The sequence below is a fragment of the Mirounga angustirostris genome, unplaced genomic scaffold, assembly GCF_029215605.1.
Source record: "Mirounga angustirostris isolate CCGP_5_RB_7025 unplaced genomic scaffold, mMirAng1.0.hap1 SCAF_1, whole genome shotgun sequence".
NCBI classification, from domain to species: domain Eukaryota; kingdom Metazoa; phylum Chordata; class Mammalia; order Carnivora; family Phocidae; genus Mirounga; species Mirounga angustirostris.
Window position 1 is genome coordinate 6,285,032 of NW_026991709.1, and position 20,888 is coordinate 6,305,919.

A 20,888-nucleotide genomic window follows, 5' to 3' on the forward strand; every position below is an offset into this window, starting at 1 on the left:
TTTCGAAAGCCAAATTCTACTCTGAAAGGTGGGAAATGGACTCCTTCTCTCCCCCACGAAGTATTCATTTTGATTATTCCAGCCTCTCTGCGTCCCCATAACACTGGCAAAGCAGGAGCCCAGCCTTGGGACAGAGAGGAAAGATGATCCCATGTCGGTGTGATGCAGGTCATCAGTCACATGCAGAATGGAACCGGAGGGACATCTTTGCTAGACCAAAGTGACGTTCCTGACGGTCTTAGGACTGGCCATGAGGAAGGAAACCTGCGGGCGACCTGCGGGTCCCGGCCACCGATGGTCAGGTCCCTGGTAACAAAGGGAAGGGGGTGAATTGAATCAGTGGAGAGCAACATAAAAGACAAACTTGAGCCGACAGCTCCACTAATCAGATAAGAAGAAATGTGAGGGCCCAGAGAGGAACCAAAGATGTTAACACATGTCCTTCCTTTATTGCATTATTTTCAATAATCACACACTCCAGAAGTTTCCGAGTTCAGGGCCTTACGAGTAATGCAGTTCAAAGAATCCAATATTTGGGCGCCTGGGTGGCTCAGTTGGTTAAGCGACTGCCTTCGGCTCAGGTCATGATCCTGGAGTCCCGGGATCGAGTCCCGCATCGGGCTCCCTGCTCAGCAGGGGGTCTGCTTCTCCCTCTGCCCTCTTCCCTCTCGGACTCTCTGTCTCTCATTCTCTCTCTCTCAAATAAATAAATAAAATCTTAAAAAAAAAAAAAGAATCCAATATTTGTTTGTATGAAGGCAAATGACAGCAAAGATGCACTATTCTGGTTGGTTGGTTTGTTTTAATCTTCCTATGGAAATTCTCACTTCTGTATGAAAATATAAAATATGTCTAAACTTCTTTAAAAACACACTTTCCTCCTAAAGGTAAGGGACAAAGCTGAACTGACTGTCTGACAGGTCCACCTGCTCTCTCCTGGGGTGGCCGTGCTGCCGCCTCCTCTCAGAAATGTGGTCTTTGCCATTCTCCTTGGGTAATGTGACCCCAAGCAAACCACATACTCCTCCAGAGGGGCCAGTACCTGCCCAACAGTACTGCCCTATTGCAAAACACATAATATGTTTTTCTGCCAGTCCTGAGACTGCCGACTCAGATTCCAGGACACTGCAGCTGCATTGCACATCCTAAATAATGTAACTGGGCACCATGCATTATTTATGTTGCAATAGAATGTCAGTAAGTCTTGAGGATAAAATCACTCTGGCTCGAGGTCTTAACTTAATGAGTCCCAGTCATGCAGGAAGAACAAGAGCCTGCTGGAGCCACCTCACCACCGTGCTCTAAGAACCGGGCTTCTGCTGTGAAAATGCTTTGACGTTTTTGCAGTTGTTGTTTGCCTTTGGTTTTCCCTGCTGGGCTGCGCAAATGCGTTGCCGTTTTCTAAATTTATTAAGGTTGTATTTCTGTTTATTTCGGGAGAGTGGTGATTAGCGGGGAAGACTTGATCCACGTTTCAAGTCGTTCATGCACTCACCCTTCAAAACTGACAGGCTTGGGAGAGAAAGAAACAGAGTTGCCCAAAATAAACAGAAAAATTGACTGGCAGGGAGTTGAGGCCTGGAAAGAGCAAAGGAAAAGGAGGGCTGTTTATATTAACTATTCACCAAGATGTAAAGCATTTGCAAAGCCCATGACTTCATATAAAAACAAAGGGTACTTGCCCTTCCCATTAGCTGTAATTGTTAGTAAGACTTTCTAATTTTATTTATTAGTGTTGTCCTCACATGTTTTGTAGGCAGTTATACCTGCGTTTACAGCACTTCACCAACAGAAACTCCTTTCTAGAAAATAAAGTCAGTATTACGTACCCTGAGTGTAAGTCCAGCCTGGATAGGAATCATCAGTGGAGAGAAGCGTCACATTTTGGTATACGTCAGTTTGGAATGTCACTTCTTATTTTCCTTTCTGATCCTTCCTACAATTTACTACATGCTCTGGTCTCTGCAGCCTAAAATCCTGTTTTTCTTTCATCCACAGTGAATGTAGTGTGCCTTAGGACCCACCTAAAACACAGGTTTTAGAAAGTGTTTCCCCATGACAGTGCAGCCTAGATTGTGAAGAGCCTCAGCATCAAGACCCTTCCATCTGACACTCATCACAGCATCACACCCCAAATTTCTCTCCACGCTTTGTGGCAAGCTTGTGGAATAGAAGTCATTCCCCATGCACGGTTCTAAGGAAAAGCCCTGCACTCAGTGATGACTTGCTCTGAGGAACAGTACTATGCATGTCTGTTACGCTGTCATGTTGGGCCATGAAAATATTGTCCTCAAAGGAGATCACCTGGAGAACATGGCAAAACTATACATTCTTTGGCCCTATCTCCCAGAAATTCTGATCCAGAAAGGCTGGAAGAGGCTCAGAACTTAGCATTTTAACAAACACCCAAAGAGCTTCAGGTATACCCTCCATTGAGAACTACTGCTAAAGCAGCAAGGTACCAAGATACGGAAGCCTAGAGGGACTGGATGCACCTCCATGCTCAGCAACCATTCCTTGGGATCCAGGATACTGGAAACACATTCTTCCTTTCTGCCAGTTAGTGGTAGGAACAGGGACTGCCCCCCATCTCTCAGCCTCTGGTGAAAAGTCCCATGTTTAGGGGAGAACCCTAGCAGGGGAGTGGGCTTAGAGGTGGCGATGAGCAAGGCAGGGAGGTCCAGGCAGCCAGCAGGTACTTTTTTGTGTGTTTACAGCCCAGAGTCACCAACAGACCTGACTCATGCCAGCTTGTCCCTGAGCAGAGCCCTCACCCTTCTGAAGCTTTCTCAGGGCTGTCAGCACTGAAAGCATCTGGACATAACAAGAGATGTGAAAAAGAGGCTCCCCACGACATCTCAGGTTGATCTTCCCCAAGGGAGTGTGGGTCTCTGGCATTCTGGACCTCAATCAGAAGGATACCGATGGAGCAAGAATTATGGAGGCTGGTGCAGCAACAAATGGGGTTTGTAGCCCATCCTAAGTGTTAAAACTCCAGCTTCCTGTTTCAGTAACTGTTGGGTGCAGGACATAATTAAAATCATGCCTGGTGCTGCATGATGAAGATGCGGTGCCTGGAGGCTCATCACAATCTGGAGATCAGACATAGACGTGGAACTCTGGGTGGGGCTGGAAGCTGTGGTCTTGAAGGTGAGGATGAGAATGACCCCAAGACACTGCTTGCTCCTCAGAGCACTTCACTGGTCCCTGAGCCAGGTGTGGGCACACACTTGAGGCTCAGGGCTGGACCCTCCTCTACTCACAGGGGATCCACATGATTCCAATAAGGGCACAGATACCCTCCACTCCTGGAAAGGGTCCAGTGCAACCCCTACCCAGTGTACTTAGCATGGGTATCGTGAATGCCCTGGAACACTAGCAAATCAAATTCACAGGCGATGTGAGGTTACAAAGTAGGCAAGGTGGTCATCGGCAATGTCCCACTGTCCCAGCAGCCCCTCATGTTCATCTTGCTATGAGGTAGCCAATTGCCCTTAGACCTAGTCACCTAGACAATCAGTCTGTGTTGTCTTAAAACTCAGACACACTCGGGTTGCACCCAAGTCCACTGAGCAAGGGGGTCCACAGGTGGGACCAAGAATCTGGGCATCCTAAAGGCCACATCGACAATTCCCGTATGCAGCCCCTGGCCCTTCAGACTTTCCCTTGCTCGGATTGTGTTTGAACAGAATACCCTTGAAAAAAAACCAAAGTGCCCAAGACTGCGAACGAGCAAAGTGGCAATGTGATGTGGAATTATATACCTTTCTTCAGTGACCCAAAACATAGCGTTTTTATGCAGCATATTCATCTATACCAGTCTAATACATGTGCCAAAGACAGCAGACTTGACGGGAAGAAATTTACCTTTGCATTTTCCTGACACCCAGCCTAAGGATATAGCCTGGACTTGTACCAGAACCCAACAGTTCGTCACCTAGGCCAAAGTTCCTTGTTGCGACAGACCCTTCCTATGTCTTCCCATCTGGCTACCACGGGTTTTCCATTAATGGCATCACTTAGGTCCTCCCGATACGTGGCTGAGCATCAGTCAAAGCTCGCCTCCCCCACAAAGGCCTGGGAAGCACACGTCACTGGCAAGACATACGGACTGAGCTGAATCCCAACTGCAGGGAGGAATATGATGGCCTGGAGCTGCCTGGAAACCCAAGTCAATATCTACCCCAAGAAAGAACGATGGGTCTGGGCAAGCACTCCCAGCAGCAGCACCTCAAACTGAAAGCGACTCGTAGGCAGAACACAGCCAAGACCTCGGATGCCACATGCTGTCGGGAACCCATCTGCAAGTGGGCCTTTTCCAAAAGCTAAAGGGGAGAACATCCATACATATCAGGCACAGCACTGCAGAGTCACATCAAAGTGCTTCTCATTTGAAGGTGTCTTTGAGGAGGTCAGAAAATACATATTTTGCCTAATATGACTGTGGATATAAAGAATCGTATTTTCTGTGTATGCACTCCAATTCATTCATCCGTGGCAACCAACACCGACTTCGTGTCAGAAAAGTAACATACCGTGTCCTCACGGTTCCTGGGTGACTGTGTTCTTCACGTTCTTGGAGAAAGATGGAGCCCATCAGAGTTTGCCTAACAACCAACAATATCTACAACTAGTGTTCCTCCCCTAGAGCCCCAGACTTGTACATCCAGCAGCCCACTCAGCATCTCTACGTGGGCATGTAAGAGATACCCCAAGATCTACAAGCCCCCACCTACACTTCTGTGCAAGAGATATTATGTCCTCCATGCTAACAGGTTAACCAGTGAGCAAAGGCCACATTCTTCCATCATGAACATAAAACAAACACCATTTTATAATCACCTACCACCAGGCAAGTGTTTTTAAATGACAAAAAAAACCTAGAAATGGGGAAAATGGTCTGAGTCACCTGATAAGGTTGCCAATTTCCATGTTGTTCCCGAACACTGGATTCAGAGAACTCTGAAGCGAGAGAAGCAAGCTCTGCAACAGAAGAATGATTTTTAGAGTGAGAAGTAACAAAGCCCAAATAATATTCTAGCAATTCTGATTTATAAGGAAACACATTTGCTTTTATACAGTAACCCAAGCATAAAGCAATCCTTAGCCATAAACTTGTTGTTAGAGTTCCCTTGAGGTTATATACTTTTCAAATCCTATCTTGCTAATGAAATAAAAGTATGGCAAACTCACAATCCAGTCCTTCCTTGACTCATTAGTCTCATCCAGAGACAAGGTGAATCCATAGCTTTAATGCTGACCAAGGAATGTAAACACAGGATACAAAAGGACAAAAAGACAGAGAGGTTTGGTTTGGGCCATGATTTTGGTCAAGCTACTTAATTAACTACTCAAAACACTAATAAATAAATATTCACCCATAGGAAATTTTGTAAGCTATGATCAGAACAGCATTGTGGAATTTTTAAGAATCTGAAGTGAGCCATTTGGAATGAACGTGGGAGACCACCATGGTAAGGGGGAGAAATGGGCCAGGAGGGCAGCGCCAATCTTAGTGAAAACAATTTGTGGGGGGGGCGGGGGCGGTTCTCAGCAAGAACTGATTAACGAAACATCTTTCTGTGGAATTTGTTCTGCCAGGCAACTTGTTAGGGCCGGGTCTCCCTCTCCCACCCATTCGTACTCCCCTCCTCTCTCATCTGCCTTCCAGAAAGATCTCAGATCAAACCCTACCTTTAGCCCCTTGCCAGTGGCTGAGCCCCCACTAGGACTGTGTCCTCGAAAGGGAAGACTTTCGGGCACTGTAAAGACTTCTCAAAATTGGGTTTCATTTTTCAACATTCTCCCACACCCTCCAAAGCTCAATAGCAACAGATTTCTCTCTGAGTTTTGGTTTTATGTGACATTTTGGGAAAGTGACCCTCAATGTATTAAAATGCCTCCTCATACGCTTTACTAAAGGTAGAGGCTTTGGGGTGCCTGGGTGGCTCAGTCGTTAAGCATCTGCCTTCGGCTCAGGTCATGATCCCAGGGTCCTGCATGATCCCAGGGTTGTGCGATCAAGCCCCGCATCGGGCTCCCTGCTGGGAGGGAGGCCTGCTTCTCCCTCTCCCACTCCCCTGTTTGTGTTCCCTCTCTCTCACTGTGCCTCTCTCTGTCAAATCAATCAATCAATCAATAAAATCTTTAAAAACAAATAAATAAATAAATAATAAAGGTAGAAAGCTTTAACAAAAGAGAAAGCATAAAAAATTTTATTTTAAAGCCCTTAAATTTTCATCCCACTTTATTTTAAACTTTGGAGATATAGGTGGATTTTTACTTTTTATAGAATATTTCTAGTCCTGGGGGCGCCTGGGTGGCTCAGGTGGTTAAGCGTCTGCCTTCGGCTCAGGTCATGATCCCAGGGTCCTGGGATTGAGCCCCGCGTCAGGCTCCCCGCTCAACGGGAAGCCTGCTTCTCCCCCTCCGTCTGCCTCTCCTCCTGCTCATGCTCTATCTCTCTGTATCTCTCTGTCTCAAATGAATAAATAAAATATTAAAAAAAAAAAAGAATATTTCTAGTCCTGAAATTTCTCCTTCTTCTGAAAATTACTCAAAAAATAATGACCAGCAAGGGCTGAGTCCCCCGCCTGGTGTAGCCAGTGGGCAGCCGTGCTGGTCAGGGTCAGTCAGCTCCTCCCCCACACTCCCCTCCAGGTCTTCCGAATGCCCCACCCGCCCACTCACTGGCCATCCTGGGCTCATCTGGGCTGTAGGCATTGTTTTCACTCCCACTTTTTATGTTTGTCTCCAAAGTTTCTTTGTTTGTCTTCATGCTTGCAGATTTCCTGGAATTAGACCATTTTACTTTTTTATTTTATTTTATTTTAACCATTTTAAAAAGCCAAATGTTAATCAGCAGTGGATATTCGGTTCAGTCTGCTCCACCCAGAGCGTTCTTGCATGCTGAACCCACCACAACGTCAGGGGGACACTCATAGCCACCAGCATGACTCTGTAGGTGGTCTGCCTGCTCACACTCCTATTGAGGTAGAGAGAGATAGGCCCATGGACTCCATTCCCCGGTCGATAATCAACCCCCAGAAGCCAGGGACCAAATTAAGCAGGGTTGGCAAACCTTGACCCCCACAGGGCAAATCCACCCCCCCTTTTTATAAATAAAGTTTTACTGGAACACAGCCGCCCCTGTCTGCTTCCATATTATTTATGGCTGTCTGCCTGCTACAACAACAGAACTGAGTAATTGTGATAGAAAGCGCGTGGCCCGCAAAAGCAAAATATTTACTATCTGGCCCTTTATAGAGAACGTGTGCCAATCTCTGAAATAAAGTAAAAATTTATGTAGCCTCCCAGGGCAAGAAAACTTGGCAATGGATATCTAAATATTTAAAGATATTCACGCTTGACCACTAAGAACTTATTATAGGGAAATAACCAAAGATATGTGCAAAGATTTACTTGAAAGAATGTTCGTTCATGAGCTATTGATAAAAGCAAAAACTGCAAACGACCCAGGTGCCCCACCATAGGGGACTAGTGAAATAAATGACAATACGTCTCTAAAATGAAATTCCATGCCACCTGTAAAAATTAGTACAGGTGAGAGCTCTCATGCACTGCTGGTGAAAGTATAAACTGGCACACCCACTTCGGAAGAGCGTACAGCAGTATTGTCTGCCCTACTTACCCTGTGACTCCACCTACCCAGCTCTCACGGGTAGACATACACCCAACTGAATACAACACAGGAAGGAGTACTTATGAACACATCGTCAAAGATCCATATTAAATTGCTTAGTGCCACAGAATTCATAATGACCCCAAAAACTATCCAAATGCCCATTTAAAGGAAAAATAAATTGCGTATATACCCACAGTGTAGTATTATATAATAATACACCATTTACACCTTCATTGAATAGTATGGACCAATCTCACAGTGTGACGCTTAAGAAAACCAAAATGAATGAGTATACACGCTATGATTCCATTTACATAAAGTTCATATGAATATAATCTCTGGGGATGTGGGGATAGAGGTCAGAAGACATAACCTTGGGACGCCTGGGTGGCTCAGTTGGTTAAGCGTCCGACTCTTGATCTGGGCTCAGGGTTGTGAGATCCAGCCCAGCTTTGGGCTCTGTGCTGGGCGTGGAGCCTGCTTAAGATTCTCTCTCTCCCTCTTCCTCTGCCCCTCCCTGGCCCTCTCTCTCTCTCACTCTCCCTCTCTGAAAAAAAAAAAAAAAAAGACATGACCTTTGAGGAAGGGGCAGACAGTGATTTGAGGGGCATGGAGAGGTTGGGGTGCTGGGGGTGCTCTAGTTCAGCATGTCCCCACTCAAGGCCCATACGCATTGTGAAAAGGAATCAAGCTACACACCTACAATTTGTATACTTTTCTGAACTTACATTATACTTCAGTAAGATATTTCTATTAAGCAGAAATTTATTATTACTATTTACTAACAGAAATTTATCTATTATAGAAATTTATTAACAGAAATAATCTTCAGGATAGTGCCAAGTGAGAAGAGCACACTACGAAATAAGATTTATGCTGATGCAAATTTCACCAAATGCATATGTGCATGTATCTATGTGAACACACGTGTGTGTGAGCAGATACGTACTTACATAACAATACCTGCTTCTGAACGATAGAATTAGGGGTGATTTCAAAATCATTGCTATTTTTTTAAAGATTTACTCATTTATTTTCAGGGGGGAGTGGCGGACTGAAAGGGAGAGAGAGTCTCAAGCAGACTCCGCACTGGGCACGGAGAGATCACCACCTAAGCAGAAATCAAGAGTCAGATGCTCAACCGACTGCGTCCCCCAGGGCCTCTCAAAATCATTTCCTAAAAGTATATTTTAATTTTTTCTATAATAAACATGCGTTGATTCTGTAGGAAGGAATATGTGTTATTTTACTGCAGAAGGAGCCTGGAGCAACTGGAGTTTGCACAGGTTCCACAGGGCACAGAAAGCAGGGAGGATACGGGGTCCCAGTGAGTTGCCCCGTCTTTCCTCCCTGGACCTCATGTATGTTCAGCACTCAGCATATACTAGTGATTGTCGTCCCGACTGTCATATTATTGCTGCTGTTGTCATTCTTCTTCTTATTCTCTATCCATGCCCCCAAATAGCTGTTGACCACCATACTATGTTTTGAAATCATCTAAGATCCCAGAGAAGAGAAATAAAAGATGTTACAAAGTCCATAATGGTGAATGGAAGAATCCAGGCTGCCATCCTGCTGGAGACAGCACTCTAGAGAAATGCTGGAATAATTACTGGAGTCCATTTGCCTTCCTCTCCTCTTGCCCTATGTCAGGCCCCAGAGGAGGAGCAGTTTCAGACTGATGCTTGGTAGTGCCCTCAGAGACCACAGACACCTCGCCCAACACTGCATTATCACCAGTGAGCAACTGGGGTCAAAGGGAGAACGGCTAGTGTCTGTTACACAGTGATTACACACATCTTCATTCACCACATGTAGCCAAAGGGTATTTTAAAATCTCAGCATTTCAAAAGCTAAAATTACCTAATAAAATACTGAAAATTAGCTATAGTTGTGTTGTAACACCCCCAGCAAAATGACCACTGTCTAAAAGTCCCTCCCCTTGCTGCATTTATACTTGTCTAAATATTGCAGACATTTAAACTCCTTATTGTATTATTGTAGGTATAGCTACCTTAAAAGTGCTTGCAGCATGTCCACAATAGCCAAACTGTGGAAAGAGCCAAGATGTCCATCGACCGATGAATGGATAAAGAAGATGTGGTATATATATACAATGGAATATTAGGCAGCCATCAAAAGGAATGAGATCTTGCCATTTGCAACGACGTGGATGGAACTGGAGGGTATTATGTTGAGTGAAATAAGTCAAACAGAGAAAGACATGTATCATATGATCTCACTGATACGAGGAATTCTTAATCGCAGGAAACAAACTGAGGGTTGTTGGAGTGGGGGGTGGGGTGGGAGGGATGGGGTGACTGGGTGATAGACACTGGGGAGGGTATGTGCTCTGGTAAGCGCTGTGAATTGTGCAAGACTGTTGAATCTCAGATCTGTACCTCTGAAACAAATAATGCAATATATGTTAAGGAAAAAAAAAAAAGAAGATAGCAAGAGGGGAAGAATGAAGGGGGGGAAATTGGAGGGGTAGACAAACCATGAGAGATGATGGACTCTGAAAAACAAACTGAGGGTTCTAGAGGGGAGGGGGGTGGGAGGATGGGTTAGCCTGGTGGTGGGTATTGAGGAGGGCCCATTCTGCATGGAGCACTGGGTGTTGTGCACAAACAATGAATCATGGAACACTTCATCTAAAACTAATGATGTAATGTATGGGGATTAACATAAGAATAAAAAAAAGAAGACAGCAAACTTAAAAAAAAAAAAAAGTGCTTGCAGCTACTTCTGGACGGCCATGGGAATGGCTGGGATTTTTCTGTCCCTTCCCCCATTAGTGGTACAAGCAGTGAACGCCACCTAATTTGTCTGCCTGGTCAGTTTCACGTGCCTGAAGCCATCCTGCTGGTCTCACTGTTCTCCACTGCCCCAGAAATTCCATCAGGACCTCTGCCTGGTTCTCTATCCTTGAAATGGTCCTCAAGTCCCCTGCATTGACTCAAAACAGGAGGGACAACAGTCACGGTGCATAGTGTCCTCTTGTGGAAAGAGTTGCAAATGCCAGACACCAAGTAGAAAATCCCATTTTCCTAAGTGAGCCGGGGCAAGTCAAATGTAGGCAGGATCTCCATCCTCTATTTTATTCTACAATTAATTTTGCCATATGAGTTTGTGTTTGGCATACGTGTTTTTCAAAGTTGTCCATTTTCAGTACTTAATTTTGAGTAACATGATCCTGAAACCCCACATCTCTGTGTGTGTTAGCGGTGGTAGGGTTGGTGTTTTTTGGTTGTTTTTCAGTTGTTTTTGTTTTCAGAAAATTGATGTGATTTCAAACTTACCTTATTTCACTTTGATAACTAGATTCTAAAAAAAAAAAAAGGAACAAAATCACATTAGTATTAGTTATTCTGAAAATAAAATCTAATCAATTTTTATAGACCCCCTGATTTTAAATACATTGCTGAGTATTTGTGACCCATTCGGTATTATTAAATTCCCCCCACACCAAATTACCAAATGACTTTCAAGCCTAAGGCAAGTAGAATTCACTATTAACTATCCTATGATAACTACTATACCTAAAGTATAGTAGGTACCTAATAAGTTCTTAATGAATCTTGAGTTTAACTAGCAAGATATGAAGACTGTATTCACCAGGAAGAGGCATTCTGCATTCCCAATCCCTATTGTCATTCATTCAGTACTCACTGTGTACCAGACTGTGCAAGATACTATTTCATTTACTCATTACAACAACCCAAGAGGTAGGTGTGAGTGTCACCATATTTTTAACAAACTAGACACCATTATATTTTATTACCATACTTTAAGGAATTACATTGTTTAAGCACTGTACTTCCTTAATTCTTAGGTACATTTTCAATCAATATGTAACAATGGTATCAATGCACAGAGTTGCATCCACCCCCAGAAGCTGTCATTAAAATACTAATGTTTTTAATCAATAGATTCTTAGACTGGAAGGGACATAGGGAACCTGGAAATAGGGAGTAAGAGAGCCACACACCAGTCCCCAATCATCTGTTCTCAAAAGCCAGTGATGCAACTCTGCTGTCCTGTCTAGGCCCTCTATTCATCAAGCTTTACTGAAATCTAAAACAAACAAACAAAAAATCATCTTCCTTATTTTTAGATATGTTCTCACTTCCAGTTGAAATAACATCTGCCAGTTCACACCCCAAATTGGACCTCAGAAGCAATCTTATTTGAAATGAAAAAGAGAGACAGTTTGGAATATCACTAGTGTTCCCATAAGGATGGGCTCTGAGAGATGGGCTCTCAGCTTCTCCGTTCTATTAGCAGAAGCAATCCCAAGGCCTTCAGACCACACAGAGTGGGGCCCTCAGCTCTCCTCAGTCAGTCCCCAGTTAACCAATCAGAGCACTGAGAATTCTCCAGGCACTGGCAAAGCAAAGTGCCAGACAATACTTCTGAAGAAACTTGACGCCTGTTGTTTTTAAGAATGGAGACAATTGTCATGGGGAAATCCAGGACCTCCCTGGATCCTTTACATTTATGTCAAGGTGAAGTGTAGTGTCCACTGTGAATTCCACCCAATGGGGTGGCCTTGGTAAATAGGTTGTCACAGGCCCTGGACCTGTTAAAAACCAGGGCAATAAAAACAGCTCACTCTTACATGAGCTTTTCATCTCAAAGTTAAATAAAGGATAAAATCTAGGGTGGAAACAGTTTCATATATCATTTTATTTTGTCCGCACAACCAATCTGTAGGATAGTACTTATTCTTATCTTATGAGGATGCTAAGAATCAGAGAGTCACCCTGGTGTACATCTTACATGGGCCACCAACCCTCACAACCTTCTTACTAGGCTGTCGTGGAACACACAAAAACACAGCTGAAGAGAAGCAGAAGTCCAAATAACCAGAATGTCCTCCAACGACACCACAGTAGCTAATGTTGAAAATAATAACCTGAAGGCACTGAACAATCCTAGTCGCTTCTCCATTAAAATGTAAGTTATCCAATAGTTTTCCTTTAAAATCCAGTGTATTTTACTTGAGTAATCCTTCTGTGGCATATAGGGTAATTCCCAGGTAAAAGCAAATTTCCATCAAATCTGGGCCAACAGAAGCTTACTACTTTTCATGTTCTGTTTCCTAAGGAATTAAGTTGTATGACAGAATTAATTCCCAATCCCAAACCAAATCCACGCAGGGGCTTAGGCTAGACAATTAACCTAGACACAACGTAACTGTGCACTTTACACAGAATATCTCACTGAGAGGTATTCCATGTAAGGTAATTAACACGGTGCCTGACACAGCTCATCAAATGGCAATTAGTGTTAATAAAATTTTAAATGCAATTAAACTGACACGTAGCCTAATATCAGAAGTCTGATTTTAAGAAAAATCATTTAACTGTAGAAAATATTCAAATAGGCATAGGTGAGGTTTTATGAGACAAAGAAAGGTAAGGCTGGACACATTCAGCACTTGGAAAGTCCTGAGCCAACCACATGACAAAGATCCTTTGGTTTCTGGAGTCACAAACAGCTGAATTCTATGACAAGCCCACCCCAATGTTGATGAGCCCACCACGAATCTGAACCTGACCCCCAAACGAGGCCACCGTTTTTGAGTACCTCAAGAGACCTCATTCAGAAGAAATGTGTAATTATCTTTATTAATTTTATCTGTACTATTTTTACTTGACAGAAGACCTTCTTTTTCTTCCTACCACTAAAACATTTGCCTGCAAAAGGCAATTTGGAATTATACAAAATAGGAAATAATCTTTTAATGTGCTCAGATAGATAGGTATTATTCTAGAAAAAAAAAAAGCATAGCATCTGAATGGCAGATTATAATGCCCATACATCCTCGAAAATATGCACAAATTCAAATAGTCAGTGTCTTTGCTCAGAGAGGTACTGTCTCTTCACCTTCCGAAAAGTGTGAAGATCTCAGTCTTCCCCAGAGGGGTTACACCTGGCCCCAAAGGAACGTATCCCTTCTTCAGAAAGTCCTTTCACTCTCTGAAGCTCACATGTCCACTTCCAAGTGAAGGATGCTCTGAAGGTCAACGCATCTTACGAAATTGCTGAGGAGCTAATGAACTTCAAGTGCTTGTACCAAAAGTTTAAAAATACATACAAATCTATATGAACAAAAAAATTACCTTTTTTCTCTTGCCTGGAGACACAGCAACAGCAGAATATTATAATCAGAACAATTATCAGGATCAAAAGCAATGACAAGGATACTGCAAGCAGAGCTATGGCCCAGGTAGGCAAGGATGTACCTGCTTTATCAATGCTGCCTATAAGGTTGAAAGGAGAGGGGAAAAAAATGTATTTAGTGGTGCTTGCTACTGTCCAGGGTACTTAACCACTGATTCTACCACCCTATAAGTCATATTTTGTTTTCCGATAATATTATAACTATTCGGCCTGCTACAGCTGGGTGTCATAGGCCAACTTCTCTGGAGCTTGCTCAGATATTCAGTACTCTACAGGATCTGCCATTACGATACTTACTGCTGCCAATAAATACCCCTGAGCAACACAGTCCCAGTATCCGTTGGTTAGCCCCTCTACCAGTCCTAAAGGGAAAGTAGATGGCAAAGAGCGACAGCTCCCAGGTTGGAGTAGCAATTACCACACTCCAACATCCTTTATTTAGCCAAGGAGTAAATACTTACTGAGCAACTACTGCTGAACAAGATTGCAAGACTGGCATTTGGTTCTCCCTTCCACGTTCCCACCCATCAACGGTCCAGAGTCCAAAAGAAATGAGGACGAACTGAAGAGGTGTCACATCTAAAGGAACGTACTTCAAGGCTTTCAGCCCCAGCCCACCCACACCCCAGAGAACGCCTTTCTCATCAGCTGATTGCTGTTTCCCATGGCTCTTCAGGAGCCACCTTCCTTAAGGTCCGCTTTGCCCTCTTGTTGTATCCAGTAGTCATGGGGTTGGGAAAAGAATGGATAGGCAGGTGCCAGCAGGGAGTGAAAAGGAGTGGGGCAGGAAGGAAGGGAGAAGAGAAAGCCATTTTGATGTAGGGCAGTCCTGCCTTAGCCAGGGCTGTCCAGCACGCTTCACACCGTTATCTAAATTCAAATTAAATGAACCAAAATTACATGCAATTAAATATCAACTCCTTAGTCACACTCGTCACATTTCAAGTGCTCAATTCCCACAGGTGAAGAGCATTGCCCTCATCACAGAAAGTCCCGCTAGACAGCACTGCCCAGCCTCGGGTTTGTGAGAACTGCAAGGAGGTCCTAGCCAGCTTTGCATTTCCCCTCCTGAACCATGCTGAGGTCAAACCGCATTTAAGTTGATCTGTTCAAATGTGAAGAGCTACTCAATAGATTCTGCCACTCAACCCTGAGTGCTTGGTTGGACTCTCATTGTGAATGAGTGCTATTGTATTAAATGCAAGTCATCAGAAAATACTGAAACAACAGACTTCCTATGAAGGAAGATAGAGTTTGTAAATCAACAGCCTTTCCAGCACATTGGAACCAGAGCTTATAGGAGGAAAATAGTTCTTGGGTGTTCTCCCCTAGAGTTTCCCATGAAAATTGACCTTGAAATCATAATTTGCTAAGCCTGTGTCAAAGTTAAAGGCTCAGAGTACCTTGTGGTAATGGTTAGAGATGATCACTAATGCCCTGGTTTCTACGATCATCAACCACCTGAATTGTGACTCATGGACAAGTAAGGATTCCACTGCAAAATAATACAAGGACTGACTCTAAGCAAGTGCTAAAACTCAGAGAACTCTGTGCTTTGAAGAATTACATAATATAAAAAGATACTCGTCTTCTGCTCTTTGTGCAAAGCTTCTCTGCATTACCTATAATAGTTTTTTTTAATTTCCTTTTTTTAAGCCTCTCCTGTTCATTGTCACATTAAATGTTTGTGAAATTGACTGCTCTCACTTCCAGTTCTTCTTACACATCTGCTACTATCTAAACAAAATTTAGTCCCCTCGAGGTCAAGGGCTGTCTTATTTTTCTTATATCCCAAGCACCTGGCATGTATTGGGCACATTGGATGAATGGATGGAGGGACAGGAAGCGGGGGGAGGATGGATCTCCACATCATCCACCATTTTTCTAAGATGAGTTGGGACAGATAGAGATAGGAAAAGAGATCCCCAGGAAAGGTGGAGGTGGTGGAGACAGTATTCTACCCTTCCCATATCACCCCTCCTCAGCCCCAGAATTGGAGCTTTAAGATTTTATTTTTATCTATTTATTTGAGAGAGAGAAAGAAAGAGCCGGGGAAGGAGCAGAGGGAGAGGGACAGGCAGACTCTGCACTGAGCTCAGAGTCCAGCACAGGGCCTGCTCTCACGACCCTGAGATCATGACCTGAGCCGAAAACAAGAGTCGCTCACACCCAGGCACCCCTGCAAATGGAGCTCTCCAACAAGCCAGTCTCTTCACATCCAGAGAGTAATACAAGTTACCCACTTGCTACACAGAGAACAAAATTCCCAAGCATCACCGGGAAAGGTTGTTGCACAAGCAGATTCAGAGCCCGCCCACTGTGGTGCCAAGTCAGGGGGTCTGGAATGGCAGCCCAGGTGATTCTGATACAGGTGGTTGGTGACCCCCATGTTGAGAATGCCCAAAATGGAAATGTTTCCCAAGCAAACTGCCACATTACAGGATGTTCCCATAATCTCCCTCCTATGGATGTGATTAAAAAAAAAAAAAATTAAGTCCCAAACCACATTTATGATAATCACAATCTGGAATTTAAACTCAGGTCACCACACGGAAGCTTTGCGACAGACAAAGAGCTTTGGGCTTCCTGTCAGTGGATCCAGTGAAATCTCATGGCCACTGTTTCTGCTCACTCATCCACAACAATTCCTGCCCCCCACCCCCCAGGCTGTTCAGTGACTCAGGACGTATGTGAAAATGCTGAGAACACTGCAGGGCACGACACATTGCTGACGTCATCCTAAATCAGTCTGAGGAACTTGTTACAAATTGAAGTTTGCAAATATTAGAAGCTTTCATAATAAGGGAGAGAGCTGGGGTTAAACATTAAGGTCTGGCTCAAGATTCAAGAGATGGGCTTGAAAATCATACTGGAAAAAGTCAACACACATTGTTCACTTACTCAAACATTCCCTATCAGGGCATTTTCCTCCCCTACTGGAGAAAATGTTCAGCGTGCCAAGCTTCTGTCACCCGAGTCTGGACGTGACAAGCTTTCCTCTGATCTAGCACACAAACAGCTGCTTATCCTCAGGGAGGAGTTATTTAAAGGGCGGGGGGGGGGGAAGGGCCACCTCACTGGATTTGGTGACCAAACCAAGGAAGAGACCAGGTGATATCGTGACCTCATTCACTCTCTTGTCTCTTAATTTAACCACCAAGTTTAGCAAGTGATGCCTGCTCTCACCTAAAAGCCCCAAACTCCCAGCAAAACAGCAACTGGTCTCAGAAGCCATGCGGCTCTTTTTTTTTTTTTTTTTAAGATTTTATTTATTTATTTGACAGAGAGAGAGAGAGAGCACAAGCAGGGGGAGGGGCAGCCAGAGGGAGAGGGAGAAGCAGGCTCCCCGCTGAGCAGGAAGCCCGATGTGGGGCTCAATCCCAGGACTCTGGGATCATGACCTGAGCCGAAGGCAGACGCTTAATAGACTGAGCCACCCAGGTGCCCTCACATGGCTCTTTCTTTCGCTTCCTATATGCTGTGACCACAGTCCACTGGGGGTCAGATCGCCCCTGGAGTTCCATAACAAGGGAAGACTTACATTCTCTCTCTACTCCAGTGGAGCCCCCTCCCCAAAAAGAAGCATGGTGTATGAGCCATGATGAGGTGTAATTTGGTACCGGAGCTGCATGGAAGAATCTTTCTTATTTTAATAATAATTTTTAGTTTATCATATATGACATATACATGAATACACACACACGTATATATCATAGACACTTCAGTGGGATGTTAATTTTTAAATGAGTACATTTACAGCAGATTGAAAGAAAAATAAATAATGGTCATATATTGATAAAAAGCAGGAGAGTGGACAGAAAGCACGGATCCTTGGAATGACCTTGTTCATAATCCAACCCCTTCGTTGCGCAGATAAGATACTTGGGACAAAGAGGCTCAGTGAACTGGACTCAGACCAGGAGAAAACCCGGGGCTGTGACTCTTGTCTTTCTATTCATGTTGTGCATCCAACTTGGAATATCTTCTGGGAAGATACAGCCCTGGGCTTACGGGAAATGGGGAGTCCAGGTGGGCACTGGTCCCTGACTTGTGCCCTAGAGAGGGTGTGGACACAATGGTTCAAGGCAAATGGCAGAGTTGCTAGAAAGGATGTGTATGGGCACCTAGTGACCAAGAAAGATGACCTCTAGGTCCAACACCCCTTGCCTTCCTCCCTACGTTCCCTCACACAACCGTGCACGTCAGCACCACATGACTGAATTTACTGTGCAACTTTAATCTCAGCTTCAGGATTGTCCTTTTCCCATCTGTGCAGAAAAGGAAGATAGTACTTCCCAGATGCTCTCACAGAAATGCTCAGTTTTAAAAGACCACATGGAATTTCTCGAAACCAACTGGTCAGTACAAAATGCCACCAGCCGCACATGTAAAGCACGCTCCGGTGCTGATGAGGGGGGGACACGGGAGGTCTCCGAACCAGTGAAACCAAAGACAGCAGCTGTCCCCTCTGCTGCCCTGTGGGTTTTGTGGCAGGGACTGTCCTGAGTGCCTCAGACATTTTAACCCGCTTACTTCTCACACCAACAACAAGCCCGTGAGGTAGATATTATTATTATCTCAGTTTTACAGATGAGAAAACTGAGGCACAGAGAGGTTAAGTAACTTGCTCAAAGCCACACAGCAAGTAAGTAGGCAAGCTGGGATCGGAGCCCAAGCCATCTGGTGTCCAAGTCTGTGTGGATAGTAGCATCGGATGAGGCTGGGTCAGGAGGCAAGGCCTTCTTCAGGATCTCCCTGTTCTGTAGCCCGCTGGTCTGACTGCCCAGGAATCTGGGAGCTTTCCTAGAAATGTCCATTTCCAGGCTGCATACAAACCAATTCGATCAGAACCTCTGGGGCGGCGCCTGAGCCCATCCTGTGGGCCAAAGGTCCTAGAGGCTAACGGGCAGCCAGGAGAGAGAACTTCCACCCTATTCTTCTCCTTCTCGTTTTACAGGCAAGAAAACTGAGCCGCAGAGGTCAGCGACTTGCCCAGAGTCTCACAGCCAGACCCAGGGCTGCGACCCAGGACTGTCACTGCCCCCACTTGGTCTGCCCTCAAAATTGCCACTCCTCACAAAACTAAGGTTATAACCAGGAATCACTGCACTCTGCCAGGTGCCCCTCTGTCCTAAAAATGTTGCTTTGCTCGAACGCTTCACTTGAGTGAGAAAACCGAGAAAGCAATGCAGCTGGGTGCACAGAGGATGGACGGTGCTCATCCCCAGGCGGGCAGGAGAGGGGCTCCCACCTCCCAGTTGTACCAGTGTCTGCAGTGCTTGAAGTCTGTGCTGCTTCTGGAATCGAGAAAATTGATCTTCTCAAAATCATTAGCAGTACCCCTTTCAGCATGCTTTTCTTTCAAGAATCAATGATTGTTAGGCTTGAACTAATTAGTCTTCCTAAACTGCCACTATCCCTCCTGCAACAACTCACAGGGACTGTTCCAGAAATGAACACAATGGACACAGACTCCTTGCACTTTCAGGAGGAAATGGGTGGCAGGACGGATGCTTATGGATTCCTGGAGAAGCCTGCACAGCCAAAGGTCCAAAAGGTCCTTTTGTTTGGGGCTCTCCGTACCCCTGGCTGTGCTCCTAGAAGCCTCCCAGACACCAGCAGCCGGGTCTGTAATGAGGTCTTCAGCTACTAAAACTTGCATAAAATACACAACATGCAGCCAGCCACCAGCTGCTCTGGATCTTGATGAATAATTTAGAAACAAATTACCCTTTTCCAAATGGGTCCAATAAAGTAAGAGTCATTGCAAGGCACCCACTGTGCTTCCCTTTGAGGCTGCAGGGACTCTAGCTGCCATAATTAAGGCCGCTAACTTCCCTAGTCCTAGCCTACGAAGGAAGCACTCCACTGAATTAAACCTGACCAAGGGAAATTAAGTGCCCCTTGCCCTTGCCTACAAAAGAAGAACTTTGCAGGCAAGTGAATCTCTAAAATCCATCTCCACGGGGCATAATCAATCAGACCAGACCTCTTTGTTGCACTGTTACCTTGTTAAGATGTGTGGTTTAAACAGTCGATTTCATTCCATTTGGTGCTAATGGAACTTTTTTTTTAAATCTTCCCTTTCAAAGCTTGGACCATACTTTATCATATTTAAATAGCTTCAAAGGCAGCTGGATTGGCTCCTTGGAGAAATGGCTGATGCCAGGATAGAACAGGGGAAATGAAAGGGAGTTCAGAACATCGTATTGGGCCAAGTGCTCAAAAACTAATAGGGCCATGTCAAAAGGACACCAGAGCCAGCTGGAAAGGATTCCCACTAGACAAATCTGGAGCAATCTGAGCATCAAAATGATTAATGACAGGAGCAGTTTATAGTGTATTGAATAAAAATAAGTCCATACTAAAACTGTTTTTAAAAAAAGTAAAACAAAAGGAGAGAGAAGTCTCTTCTTTACAGAAGACTACCAACCAACAAATATAAAAATATGATGGAGCCAGAAAATGATTCTTTTACAATCACCATAGAAACAACAGATTCAGGCAATGACTTACTGATGAATGCAAAAACTATTAAGGGGAAGACTGCTGGGATATTCATATAGTGTTCATTGATTACATATTCATTATAATGGAGAAAGGGACCTTTACAATGGAGGAATCATTAACCAAATGATTAAACTTACTACTAATGATAGAGAAAATTGGCATCATGAGCCCACATGACATTACCCACAACTTGCCTAAAATATTTAGCCTCAAATCAAAGTATGCTGGAAAACCTCAGACAAATCCAAATTGAAGGGCATCTTGCAAAAATGGCCTGGACCCTTCAAAAGTATTTATATCAGGAAAGACAGAAAAGGTGAGGGAAGCATTCAAGACTAAAGGAAGGAGACTACTACACACCTGATAGCCAAAGGCAATGCATGGTCTTTGACCGGACATTGGTTTGGAGAAGAAATCACTATAAAGGATACTTGGTGAAACTTTAATATAGACTGTGTATTATATAAGTCTTGTGTCAATGTTACATTTCCTGATTGCCAACTACATCAAGTGTGGTTAAATAGAATGCCTTCGTTCTTACGAT